Consider the following 14,256-nt stretch of genomic DNA (forward strand, 5'->3'; position numbering starts at 1 on the left):
AACTCCGGTGTTCAGTCTAGTTAGCTCTGTTAACTCCATCTGTCGTCTTGCTACTTCTGAGGTAGATGTGTAACTGTTTCGCTCCTGAATGCTTCATCGTAATCCCAGCTGGTTAACAGCATCTTTCTGTCTGTGGTTTGTTGGGGTTATTAGAGCTTATTTGCTGAAAACCGCTTCAGGCAGCTGGGCACAAGGTTGGTCAGAGTGGTGAGGCTGGACCAAAATGGTAATCTAAAACAGGTTAAAACGTTCCGTAGGACCCAAGTGCAGAGGCGAATTGCTCCTTTTACATGATATTTCATTTGCTCTAAAAACTTTTGAGAATAAATGTTTTGAGAAGCAAGAATTTAGCTTTCTGGCAGGTAAAACTAAGCCCTTAAGATATTTTGAAATATTTATATTTGATTTTCGGCTGTCAGACCAGGGATGAACTGTAGTAATGTAAGCTGTCTCAATATCCTCTTAAAAATATTTTCTTGGCAGGAGAAAAGAGATGCAGCATATAATGTTATGTTACAGCTCTCTACTCACGTCACTATTAGATTTTCATCTTTCTTTGCTGTAAACCACATTGTTGAATTTACATAGTTTTACTGAACCTATCAGTCATGAACAAAATGAACTGCTGTGGTCAGTACAGAAAGTGTATACCAATGCTAGGAATTGAGTAGGGAGGCCGGTACCATGACTTTAGTTCACAGTCTGAACTTGTATGTTTTAGGTTTATTGACCATTCATAAGTCACACTCACTTGTACTTGTGCAGTGCTTTGTTAGATACAGTGTGCATGGTGCTTTTATCATGCACACCCACGCAGTAATGGCTGTGTCAACTGAGGATTCGATATCTTCCCCCTCTTTAACCTGTGGACCAGATGAGTTCAGATCAATCCGCCAATGTATGCTGGACAACCCGCTCTATCTCTCCCGAGCCACAGCCTGTGCGAACAATATGTCTGGAGCCAAAAAGTATCCACATTTTCATCCAGAAAGCATATAGAGGTCTCACAGCAGCTGGATCAGGTCAGTTCTCAGTCCTTTTAGGATTATAGTTTGTTTTGTCTCCACCTGAAATCCACATCTTCACCTGTTCCCTGTTGCCTATCAGCCCACGACCATATTTGCCCTTTCTCCTCGTTGGTTTGTAATGCTCTGTGCCACACTTTAACTGCCTCCTGGGGCTGTTTGTCTGTCTATGCCTTGGTGTCAAGCTGTTTTACTATGTGGACTCCTGTGTCTGTAGGCATTTGTATATTTCTAGGGTTAGAAACTCTTAATTGTTCCAGTCTGTCCTTATGCAAGTCTTTCTCCTGTACACACCCTAGGAGATGACCCACATAAAGGACAAAGATTATATTTATCACCTGAACTTAACCTTGTTTCAGATGCTACGGGCCTAGTGAACCTCCAGTTCTAAAATAAGATTTTTTTAATGCCCTTGTAAGTACCTATAATGTCCAGGCTTTTTTTCCATATTGACACACTTTGCAGACATGGCGAGACAGACAGGCAGAGAGAACACTATGCACCAAAGGGAGCTTGTACTGCTGAATCTGCCATCAATTAATCAAGACATAGGAAGCTGTGTCCAGTCAGCACACTCTGACACACGCATCCATCACGCAGTTTATAACCTAAAAATATTTAGTAACAACAGCATCACGCATACTCAAGGAGATACGCCATTGTCCCGTGATTGTCCTCCATCACTACAATGTGTTTCTTCTAATTTGGGTGGAGGCTTCTACTTAGACACCTCATTATTCAGTAGCTTGTAGAGTCACCTTTAATTGTAGTATTCATTTTCTGGAAGACGTTAACAGTCTCTTTTCTTCTGGAAATTTGGCCCACTATTCTTTCAGGCATTTTTTAATGCACAGCTCCATTAAGGTCCCACCATAGCATTTATTTGGGTTGAGGTCAGGATTTTGACTGTCCTATTCCAACACCTTGATTCTTTTCTTTTTCAGCCATTGTGTTGTAGATTTTGCTGGTTTAGGATGATTGTACTGTTGCATAACTGAATTTTGGTAAATTTTTAGCTGTCAGGCTGATGGCCTCACATTTGGCTCTAGAATAATGGGAGCTCAGGGTCAACAGATTAAATACAAGGTGCACAGGACCTGTAGCTGAAAAACAAGCCCAGATCGGCACCCCTGCATCACTGTGTGGGACAACTGGATGAGGTAATTGTGCCTGTCAACCCTACCGAACAAGCGATACATGTTCCATGTTCAATATTTTTCTAGTTGTACTGGCATGAACTTTAATGTTTAACATGATAACTGAGGCCTGTAAAGTCTGAAATTTGACAGTTGGGGTTTTTTTCAATTTCTCAGAGCATTTTGTGGTTTGACCTTTGGGTTAATTTGCTGGGGTGTCCACTCCGGTGAAGATTTCTAATGTTTTTTTTGTTTTCCACTTGTGTATAATCTACAGTAGAATGATGTATTTCAGATTGTTTGGTCTTATAATCCTTCTCAGATAAGCAGCAACAATCGGTTCACTGCTGATATCTTTTCATTGGCGTCGTATCAACACACACCTGAATGGTCCATTCTAATTCTCACAGTGTCCATAATTTTTCTCATTGCAGCATAGAGTCATGTGAAAACTTTATATGTTTATTTATTTACATGACTGTACAACATCATAATGTTACCTCAAATGTTAATGTTTAACAGATATCATATCCAGCATCTTAGTTTACAGTGTCAACATCCGCCATTTAGCAATTTTGTCAGGTTTGAAGGTATGTGGCTAGAAAATCCTTATCAGAGAATAAGTATAAGTATGGAATACATGAAAATGCCAGCAATGTTATAATAAATGAAGGATAATCAGCAATGGCCTTCAATTTCAACTCCCATGTATATGTCCATTGTAGAAATAGTTACTTGGACCTGGTCTACTTAAGCTGGTGCCCCAGGAAATAGAGAAGCTGACAGTAAAATACAACACAGTGAGTGCTAAATTTCTGGCTTATGGCACCACTGCTGTTGAATTTAAGGAGGATTATGTCACATGAAGAACCTTAGTGCTGCTGTGCCATTTCTTAAAGAAAGGTTTAAAAAAAGCCAGCTGTTAATTTCATTGCAGACAACTCTTCTTCATAACTGTATGTTTAAATGCTGCATGCACACATCAGTTTTATGACCTTTGACTGGTGGTCCATTCATCACTTAAAAAACCTCCTCCACTGAAATAAGTGTGAACTTTTCACATGATGAAGTATAAGAATAAGAGTTATTATGAAATTAAGAAAATAAACACCTTGAGGTGTTGTGATTTAACACTAAATAAAGTGAATTGAATTGAAATAAAATAAAATGAACCGAACTGAACTGAATTGAATAAGATTTAAAATATGTATTCCGTTGAAAAGTTATTTCTGTTTTACTGTTATTTAAATTCCTCTATATATCTGTAATAGATGGCACCTCCTTGATAAGCCTTTATGATATCCCTGCTTTCATTCCTATCCCCTTGCAGACCCAAGCAAGTTTCTACATGGTTACTGTCCTAAAATAGCATCGAGGATTCATGCATCACCTCCTGTGTGTTGTCAAAGGTGCCTCTAATGATCTTCACAATGTTAAAAACGTAAGATCCATTCTACTTCCATAATTGTAGTCTTAAAATGTTAAATAGCGTGATTGACTGGGGACAGTGTGTGCATTAGTCGTATTTAGTGCATCTAGTGCGTTCACAAGGTGATAATTGTATGACAATGAAATGTCTATGTCTCTAGAGCAGATGTTCAGTATTCATATTTTAAAGAACAGATTACAATATTGATGACTTCTCAGCACACCCTTTTTTCTTAGTGCTGTATCATTGCCAGCATTTCCTCTCTTCAGTGGTAGGTCACGTTATTTATTTATTTCTTTTTTCTGAAGGGCATACTGGCCTCTCTCCGGCTATTCTGTGAAGTCAGAGGGGAGGGGTGGTTTTCTTTGGATATTAGTCTGCTGTCCATCATTCCTGCCGCACTCTGAGGTCCTCAGAGATGCTGAAAGAATGAAAGGGAGGAGGTGAAGTGAGGGATAAAAAGGAGGGGAGGGCAGTTGAGGGATTGCATGTAATTTATGTGTGTGTCTCTATATGTGTGTGAGTATGTGTGTGTGTGTGTGTGTGTGTGTGTGTCCATCAACCTCTGAAGTCCCAGACATAGGGAGGTGTGTACTGCTGCAATGCGTAAAGGCATTACAGCTTCAAGCAGTGAGCAGACACTGAGTGTGACTGACTGAAATGCTGAATGACTGACTGGTTGACTGATGGGATCAGAGTTTCATACAGTACAGTTCTCTTTATGAAAAAAAAAAGAAAAACAACCTGTCAAAATAGTTAACTACCGAGCTGTCTTTATAGGCTTTTACAGACCTTGCACATCTCATAATCACAGGCCCACTGGTCTGGAGATTGTTTCATCTTGTGATAAATTTTTCACACCGAAATCTACTTTTTTTTCTGATCTTTCCTCATCAAAGCAATCTAAGTCAGCCCTGGAGTTAATGTGATGATCTTCACTATGTTAAAAACATTGTAATTAAACATAATTACAGTTTTGTTTAGTCAGTCAGAAGCATTCTTCTAATCCACCCTTTGTTTTTTTCTCCCATATTCACAAATTCATATGAACTACATGGTGTCTCCCTTCAAAACTACAAGTAAAAGTCAAAAAAGTAAAAAGAAGAGAAAAAACTGAAAGTGCCGGGCAATGATGAAAATTTTATATAGAAATCATTACTTACTAATTAGGAGAAGAGAAGAGAAGAGAAGAGAAGAGAAGAGAAGAGAAGAGAAGAGAAGAGAAGAGAAGAGAAGAGAAGAGAAGAGAAGAGAAGGTGCAGCAGGTGATTGAGAATGGCTGTTTTTCCACTTTGTTCAGGAGTGCAAAAGCTGGGCGTGAAGGATTGCAGGAAAGCCATTCAGCAGTGTTTAGTCTGCACTGCTGCTTACCTTTTTTTTCCCCAGAAGGAGGGTGTTTGATTTGATTTCATCCTTCCTGTCAATGAAGGGTGGTTCAGCTTTCTGTTGTGCAAATGTATATCTTCTGATGTACATATATTTATTTTGAACAAAGGTAAAAAATTTCCTCGGTTATTTGTTATTTTAGCTTTCACACAGCAATGTAAACGCCCCATAGCTGAGAGGTTCATACTCGAGGATGATGTCACCATAGCTTGCCATATTGTGGTGTCAGAAGATCATTCACTTCCTGAGGTCTGACAGCAGGGCAAAGGAGTGGTGAGGGAAGCATCTCAGTGTGACAGCTGGAAACACTCCAGTTTGAAGAAACACACGGACAGATTTTAGAAAAAATATAAGGAAAGGAAAGGAAAAGAAAGGAAAGGAAAGGATTAAGTCATAGCCGAGTTACAGTGCAGTAATATTTTTCCTCCATCTGTCTGTGAAAAAACATAATTTGGACTTGACATTTCCAACTGAAAGCACAGCCAAGACGCAGAGCTGATTTGTTCCTTCACTGTGCTCTGGTGGCAAGGTCACTAGACACTATTGTTTACCAGTGGAAATTTCTTGAAACCTTCAGTATCCTTTTGAATCTACCTGTCTGAAGGCATAAAATACTGCAGGAGGCTGGGCCCCCCACTCTCCTGTACAAAAACGCTTGGAAAGCATCCAGAGTGAACGCATCATGCCCCAGAAAGCTAGTGCAGTAGAACTGTCAACAGGACGGCTGGAGCTGAATTCACACCCACCACAGTACCAAATATGAGCCTGCAGCTAGTGCAGTGGACAGGAGCCCCAGAGATTTGGGGCTTTTCTGAAGATATTTGAGCTACAGCTCAAAAAGCACTACTAAGAAACAGGCTAACAGTGAAAGGGGTCAATTTCCATGATACAAAATGGATACATGTGATTAAAAATGAATGATGAAATGCTTTATGGCAACAACTTGCTGTACGTCACAAATTATAAAAGACATTGTGGTTCAAGTGCAGTTTAAGTTTAAACTAGATCAAAAGCTACTGTGAATGCTTAAATTAGCCTGTTCTTATAAAGTGACACCCCCGTCTCAGCCCCTCGAAAGGAATGAAAAACAAAGCGCAGAGAATCAGGTCCAAAGTGTCATGTTTCCTGTGGGGAAGCATTTTCCAGTGCACTGCATCTGACAGTCTGACTGTCTAACCAGCTTCTCATTTAAGATACCAGAGAGAGCTGCTTGCTGTCAGACATTCTGCAGTGCAGTCATTCAGACAAATATCGAAGAGATAAATGGATGAAAAGCAAGGGAATAGGATTTTAGTTTTTCATGTGCAATCTAATCTTTTTCATGGCTTCATTTGTTTAGAGACCAATCAGACTGGATATTTTTTAACATGCTTTAAAATTACACTTAAAGTATCCAACCTGGTGTTGATGTGGGGGTAGGAAGTATGGACAAAATGCAGAGCAGAACAGACTTTTGATTCAGGTGAGAGAAAAAAAATGTGAGTGTAATACATGGGATAGGAGACTCACCACCCCCACCTTTTAGAGACTGAGAATAGTGTGTTTATATGTGTGTGTGTTTTTTTGGCTGGTCTGTGAAGTCAGCCTAATTAATAGCCAGGAGTGTTTGGCTTAAAGCAGTATTCTTAAATTAGAAAAAGCTTTCTGGTGTCCAGCTTGCCAGAATAAAGCAGCCACATTACTGCAATGTTCCTGAAAGATATGTAAAATATATTATTTTGCTGAATGCTTTACTTTCTTAAACAAAATAATACAAAGCTGTATTCATGACATACCTGTCTTTCAGTCTGCCTGTCTATCTGTTAAGTAGATGCTTCATTGAACCCCCAGTTACACAGGTCTACAGGCTGGTTGGTGACCATCTGCCAACCATCAGTTGCAAGGGAATAATTTGTAACCCCTGACTGATGTTGAGTGATTATTGGCAATCTCTGTGAAACTGATTGCTTAAGCCCCATTCATGCAGGCTTAGAGACCAGTCGGAGACTCCTTGGTAACCGCCGGTGAAAGTGTGTATTCCATGACCATCAGGTGATTGGCTGCTGGAGGTTACCTGCAGTTGCTGGTGTGAAATTGGTTGTAAAGAGATATAAGGTGATCTGCCCAAAACCTTGTGATTGCTAGCAAGTTGCCGCAGTCTGCAATATTTCGCATGGAAGATGCCAACTTGTCTTCAATCAAAAACTAATCATCAAGGGATAGTGAAACTGAAAAGTACCACTTAACCCAGAAATGGAAAATATTTGCCTTTAAAGGAAAAGATGGGCCTTCATAAATGTGATGGCAAAACTTTTGCTTTGTAGATGAATGTTTTCAGTGCAAACCATATGCAGCATTAATTATGTTAACCAATAAGTTCCGTAACAGTTTTTGTCAACAACTTTTCTTTTTCTCTGACAAAAAGGAAATGATAACTAAATAAAAACTAAGGCATGGGGACAAAAACTATTACGAAATGTATTGACATAACTGAAAATATACTGGAGAGACAACATCCAATCTAAACGAATTAAGCTGGGTAGAAAGGCAGGATACGTTTGGAATTGATCCGATCAGAAGCAATCTCCTTGTGTTGTAAGGTTAGTTGCTTGGGAGGAAGAGAAGAGGACACACATGGGCACATTTTGCATTTCATGTCAAGGAAAATAAAATGTTTCGTGTCAGCCACATTTCTTGCTCTAAGCCCAGCAGCTCCACCCAATCACTGTTCGGATATTCTATTTTCAAGAGGGAGCCAATCAGAAGATTTCAGAGTGAGGAGCTAAAACAGCTTCTTTCAGACAGTGGTCAAACTGAACAGCTGTGTTGAGACACACTCTCAGATAACTAATTATCATTTGAAACAGTGTGTCATGCGAAGATACTCTATTAGATTTAAAGAATAAAAACATGGAACGGGACATTAGCATGAAAGGTCGCATTGAAGAGGCAGTTTCTGCAAGATCAGCAATATGGTGGATTGGTGAATATAAAGATGTGCGGGTCTTTTGGTATGTGCATGTTGATTAAAGTAGTCTGACTGTAGTGATCAATACTCTATGGGTCACAGTAATTATGTAAGCTATGGTCCTTTTACTGCTTTTAGTTCACGTGTCAGTCACCAATGTGCTTTCTTTCTTTCTCTCTGTCTCACACACTGATCCACAGCACCTATCCTTTGAGGATAAAGATTCTGCTGACAGAGCAATCTTGCAGTAACCACCCCATGGCTCATGTCCAGTGATAATGTGTGTGCGTGTAAGTGTGTGTGGTGTGTGTGTGCATTTCTTCCATGTATCATTACCGAGTATAAGCCCTCTTGGGTGTACTGACAGAAGTGTCAATCAAACATTTCTGAAGTATCATTTTAAAGGTTTGAAAAGGTTTACTTCCTGCTGCCAACATTGCCACTTAGTGAACCATACAAATGCTGCACAAAATGTCAGACACCCAAAAGTACAGGAAAGTCAGGGAATATGATGCACTTCTCAATAGGCTTTAATAAGAAAACATATAAAGTCACAGAGTTAAAAATCAGGACTTGAGAGTTTTTTTTAAGTTGACTGATTATTGCAGTTTGCTAGCAACCCATATATGAGAAAGCATCGTTTTTTATTCTTTTTGGTCATTGCACAAACATTTAGATATACAGAAATGTTTGCATGAGCACTAGAGCCCCACAGAGCTGTGTGCTCTGTGTGCTGGGTACGTATGATTACTCCGATTTCAGCAAAACATTCATCAAATTTGCAGATGACGCTGCAGTGGTGGGGCTTATTTCTTGGGGGAGGAGTCTGCTTACCAAGATGAGGTGGAGCAGCTGTTTCAGTCGTGCAGAGACAGAAACCTGATCTCTAACATGTCTAATACAAAAGAAGTGCTCATCAGCTTCAGGAAGAAATAAAAAAAATATTAAGCTTTTAATTATAAGAAAGGAGCATGTGGAGAGAGTCACAGAGTTCCATTTTCTGGCGGTTTCGGGACGTAAACACCACAGAGCTGGTTGGGAAGACATAGCTGAGCCTTTACTTCCTGAGGGTCATCAGAAAGAGCAACAGAGACTGTTGGTGTCCTTCTACTACTGCTCCATATTTTAACATATTACTTCTGTGTGTTTTTCTAGTGTTCACAGCGGCACAGACAAAGGAGCTCCAGAAGGTTATCAATATAGCCCAGGTAAATAATTTCTCGCCCCTCTCCCTACTCTGGATGACCTATACAGGTCTGGATGCCTCAACAAAGGCCAGTGACATCATAAGTGATGGATTGTTAATGTCAGTTAGACAGTACTGAACAATTTTTAAAAAAGGATAAAAAGACTGAAAAATCATTTTGGTCCCAGAGCGGTACAAGCATTAAATGCTGCAATAACAATGTCCACATGAATTGTGCTCTGTGCAATAAGAGATTTGAGCAGTTTGGGAGAATATAGAAGGGTTGTGTTTGTCTTTGTGTGGTTTTAGCTCTTGTTTTGTTTTATATAGTTTATATTTTTATATAGTTTTTCTTATGATTGTTGTGATCTTCACACAGTTGAGGAAAACATTTAATTTCGTTCCACATGTTCCATATTACAATGAAAAAGATATTCCATTCTATTAGAAGGAAAATACATTACACTCTTGTTGACATATTCAGAGCAAGCAGTCCAAAGCCGCTCACGCTACGCCTTTCTTCCAGAATGAATCATTTTATTGATTGGGTTTTCTGTCTTATTCTGAAGACGCACACACAAACTGCTGATGCAGGGTTTCCAGTGTGCTGGAGATCTGTGAATACATTATATATACACACTCAGAGGGGCCATACATATTTGATGACTATAAAAAGGTAAGACTGGGGGAGAGCTATGATGGCTCTCCTGCCCTTTCAGGTTGAACAATACAGCTTCTACCTTACAATGGATCACTATGTGTAATAGCACATAGATTTTCATTAGAAGCAGCGCAGCGAGGATACTGTCATTACCTTGACTGAAAATCTAATTTCTTGCAAAACAAGATGCATTTGTTATATATGCATCTGTCCTTTTTTTTCTTTTTCATGTCAGCATGCTACTAAACATCCTTTATCTGCTAAGCTTACATGCTTGCAATTTATGTTTACTGGAATTCAAGGTTTCGCCCTTGAATAACTGCAACTACAACAAGGTGTCAGTGAGTGATTTGGGATTAGATATTTAGTGACTGTCTAGACAAAGCTTCAGCATTCTCTGCCCTACTGCATAGTCTGTGTGATAAGCCGAAAACGCCCATACAGCCTCTCCCTGCTTTACATGTGACTTTGCAGATATGATGTGTGCCCTTGAAAGAAACCTTGGCTTGCATTGCAGTCACGATGATGGCAATGAGAGCAGCACTGTGGCTGCGCTGCTGCTCCCCTGTGGACAAAATGAAGAAGTGCAACTGCAGAGGTTTTTATTTTTTATATGTGCTGCAAATAGTTTCAGCGTAAGTACAGAGGGGAAAACCCGTTGAATGACCAGCTACAATGAGCTGAGCTCCTCTAGCACTGTTAGCGTACAAACTCTACCCGCATCTACTGGTAACTATTGTCCATGAATTAAATATGTAAAAAATTGTGTATGTTTCTGTTCTGTGACCTGTGTACTGTTTGTTTGTATGTGTATATGTATTGTGTTTTTCTTGCTGCTGTTACAACCAAATTTCCGCTTGTGGGACAATTAAAGGATTATTCTATTCTATTCTCTATGATAATGATGATTAAAATGAGAGATGTGTTATAAGGATTATTTTTGTTAAATTTTATGTGTGACAATATAATACATGAAAACCCCCAAAATGTGCTTTGGTGAACAAAACCAGAACAAGTAAAGATAGGAATCTTTATCTCTTCCTTTTTCCACCTCTTTTTCTGCCTCTCCTTCTCTTTCTCTCAGGTGAAGTTGTGGGCTTGTTTTCCTCCCTGGAGGAGCCTTTTCTTCCTGGGATCTCATTTCCACAGCTGTTCTGCATTCACTGGTACTTAAGGACCAGCTTGTGCTGTCACTCCTGGCCAGATTGTTGTAACCTCTATAGTGGTAGTTAGGCCTTTCATATCTTCACCTACTCTTTGTTTTTCCAAGCTTCTCTTGTCTGTTCTCCAGTAGACTGCCTGAAGGCAGAGCAATAGCTCAGCTTCCTTGGAATCCTGTTGCTTTGGAATTGACACTTCCCACTCCATTAACCTGAGCGCTCCAGCCAGTCACTGCACCTGTAAGGTTAAAAACTTACCTGCCATCTCTCCACCAAACCTGTCTCCACTTTCCTAGAATCCCAACTGCCCATATACCCCCCCAGATCACATGCTCAAGAAACGAACAAGTAGTCTCCAAATCAAATCGGAAAAACTGCAAGAGCTTGTCAGACTCACCTTGGTCACCACTTGACTCTTTGGCATACAAACACAGATTAACTACCTGTCAGTGCCACTGACCTGCTGATTAAACCCTGCTCTCACTATTCAAATAGAGCTGCTGTCGGCTTCTGGGTTCTGATGCTTGAGTCCAAGCTCTGGTTTAGTATGACAATAGTTATAAGTTTTAAATTTTGGACTAAACATCTTAGGGAAAACTTTGGGTTCAATGTGAGGTTTTTTTTCTTTAATGTTTTTATTTGATGTGGGCTTAATGTGAATTTGTGGGGAAAAACACCCCAATTAAAAACAAGCCACTACTGACAGAGCATATTGTGTAATACTGTGCTGGCTGCTCACACCCAGATATCAAACTGCTCCAAATCTGTCAGCAGCTCTCAAAAGGAAATTACCCTGTTCTTCTGTGAGCGCTCTCAAATAAAAAAAACAGGCATCATTCATTTTTTCAGACAAAAGAAATCTGAGTCTTAATTCTGGATTCTTTTCCTTTTCCTAATGCACCTGGAGGGGTGTATTGACCAGTGAAAGCAGATAGTGAGAATGGGCAGTAACAACTGATAATATGTGTATCTGGGTTTTGTTTGTCTGCTGTTTGTTTTGCTGATCTTGTGTAGGTGTTTGTCTTCAGGAAATCCTACACTCTCTGTTATCTCACAAAGCTGCTGTGATAAGCTTCTTTCTGCACCCCAACTGGGTTAGTTACAAAAAGAAATACAACATTGGGATGCTGAAGCCTGCAGTGGCAGTTAAATGTGTGTATGGATATAAAAGGAAGAGGTGGAAGAAAGAAATGCTTTGTGGGTATCCTGAATCACATGCTCATAGCTGAATAAAGAAGGTGGTGTAATGTGTAAATGGGCTCTCGGCCCTTATTTCTTTGCTGGTCCTTTTGTTACCATAATTTTAAAATCTTTTAAATACCAGCAAATTGTTTATCAGACCAATTTCACTATATAAAGATTTTATATTTACAGGTAAATAGAAAGGCACTAACTGTCTTTGCGAGTTGGTCTATAGAAATGGTACTACGCCTAGAACTGTAGCTTTAATCATGCCTCTGCACAAAGGCACATCCACATGATGCAGTCACAAGTTCCCCACATGACTGTGTCACTCAAGCCTATTTTTCCTCATTCTCTCTCTCCCATCATTTACAGCAGATGTTCAGTGGGTTTTTAAAATCATTGTCAAAATCAAAAGCTGTCATTTGTGCAGCATTAAATTACCCAAATGTACACATTTTACCAGTGTTCAATTTATTAATATGGTAAAAAAAAAACACTGGTATAAACTTGTTTAAATGGGTAACACTTTTTCATCACAGATTAATTTAACATATATCTGTACAATTTTTATTTATAATGAATATAGTTTTTTCTCTTGATACATTTTTCTATATGTTTTTCAAGCGCCTCAGCAACTCTTCGACTGCCAAATGGTCCAAGTAAATCTGACACTGAATGCAGTGGACTGTAGCTCTTTTACACAGGCAAGCACTCTCATGCAGCTTCTGTTTTCTGTTTCGGCTCATTTCCTGGTGAAACTAATTACACCAGTTACAGCAGAGGTGGGCCATGATTCATTTATGTTGATTACACTGTACAGATTCATAGAAAAACGTTCAGAAGAAATTATTTTATAATTTATGTTATCACAAGGTAGAATAAACAACTCAGCTGATAAGCTAATGAAGGACAGGATAACAGTGCAATGAAGAACACAAAAAAAGGAATAAAGGTATGAAAATGAAATGCCCATTTCACCTCATGACTGTGAAAGTAAGAGCACATTGAGTACAGCTGGGAAAACAGGTATTTTTTTACCCCTCAGCCATAAAAGTCTAATGGGGTATTGTTTTCACCATGCCGGACGGTGGGTTGGCAGGCAGTATGGACACCAGAGTTTATGAATGTGATAACTTGAGAATGAGGTCATAAATTCTTACTATTAAGTTAGAATCACTGTGATCTTGACTTGGTCAAAGTCAGATGTCAAGTTTTCATAAAAGTATCCAAGATTTTCAAATTTATACAACAGGTGCATCTACTAGGGGGCTAAGGGATAGTACTGGTGGCCGCCAGTATTTTCTAATATATTAAAAATGGTGGCACCATGTCTATTGCGACAGCACATGTGACAGCTTTTACCCAACCACCATCAGGCTGTTTAATTCAGAATACACATCATAATTGGATATGCAATTGCAATATCATCTTTTATTTTATTGTTCATTATGTAATAGACAGTTGCACTACAGTCCTTGAACCAGATCGACATAATGTCACACATACACAGTACAACACTGCCGGGTGTTTTGTGAAATGTTAAGGCTAGTTGGGAGGAGGAAAGAGTGGGCGGGGGGTTCTGTCTGATTGCATCTCTAATGCATCTCACACACTCAGTCCTTTACTGTGACTCATCTCACAGGTCACCCCTCATTTACTCCATCACTACTCAACCTCTACACACACAGCTATTGATCTTTCAGTGCCCTTTGGTTCTCTCTTGCTTCCTTGACTTCACAGGCCAGTTCAGTGCTCAGTCCTACACTTTTCATTCTTTCCAAACTTCTTCCCACCCTCTGCTGAGTTTCCTCTAAGGGTCCATCCAAACCTCCATGATGCAGTCAGTTCATGCTACTTCAGTCCTGCTTGTCAGGGAATGAACTCTGCAATGCAGCAGTTATAAAATAGCATCAGCCACTGTGGGGGCTGCATCCAAGACAAAAACACTGCTGTGTAAAGGTGCTGCTTAGAAGGACATTCATTTATGTGTTTCTCTAGCTGACTAGGTTCGTGCCCAAAGAAATAATGTTGTCGCAATGTTTTCCTCAAGGTTAAATCATTGTAACCTAGTGCTACAGTTTCTAGATTCAACATGCCCGTGCATGTTGCACTATTTAACATAGTTTTAAGTCAGTTTTAAC

This window comes from Oreochromis aureus, linkage group 6 (assembly GCF_013358895.1).
Source record: "Oreochromis aureus strain Israel breed Guangdong linkage group 6, ZZ_aureus, whole genome shotgun sequence".
In the NCBI taxonomy this organism is placed as follows: domain Eukaryota; kingdom Metazoa; phylum Chordata; class Actinopteri; order Cichliformes; family Cichlidae; genus Oreochromis; species Oreochromis aureus.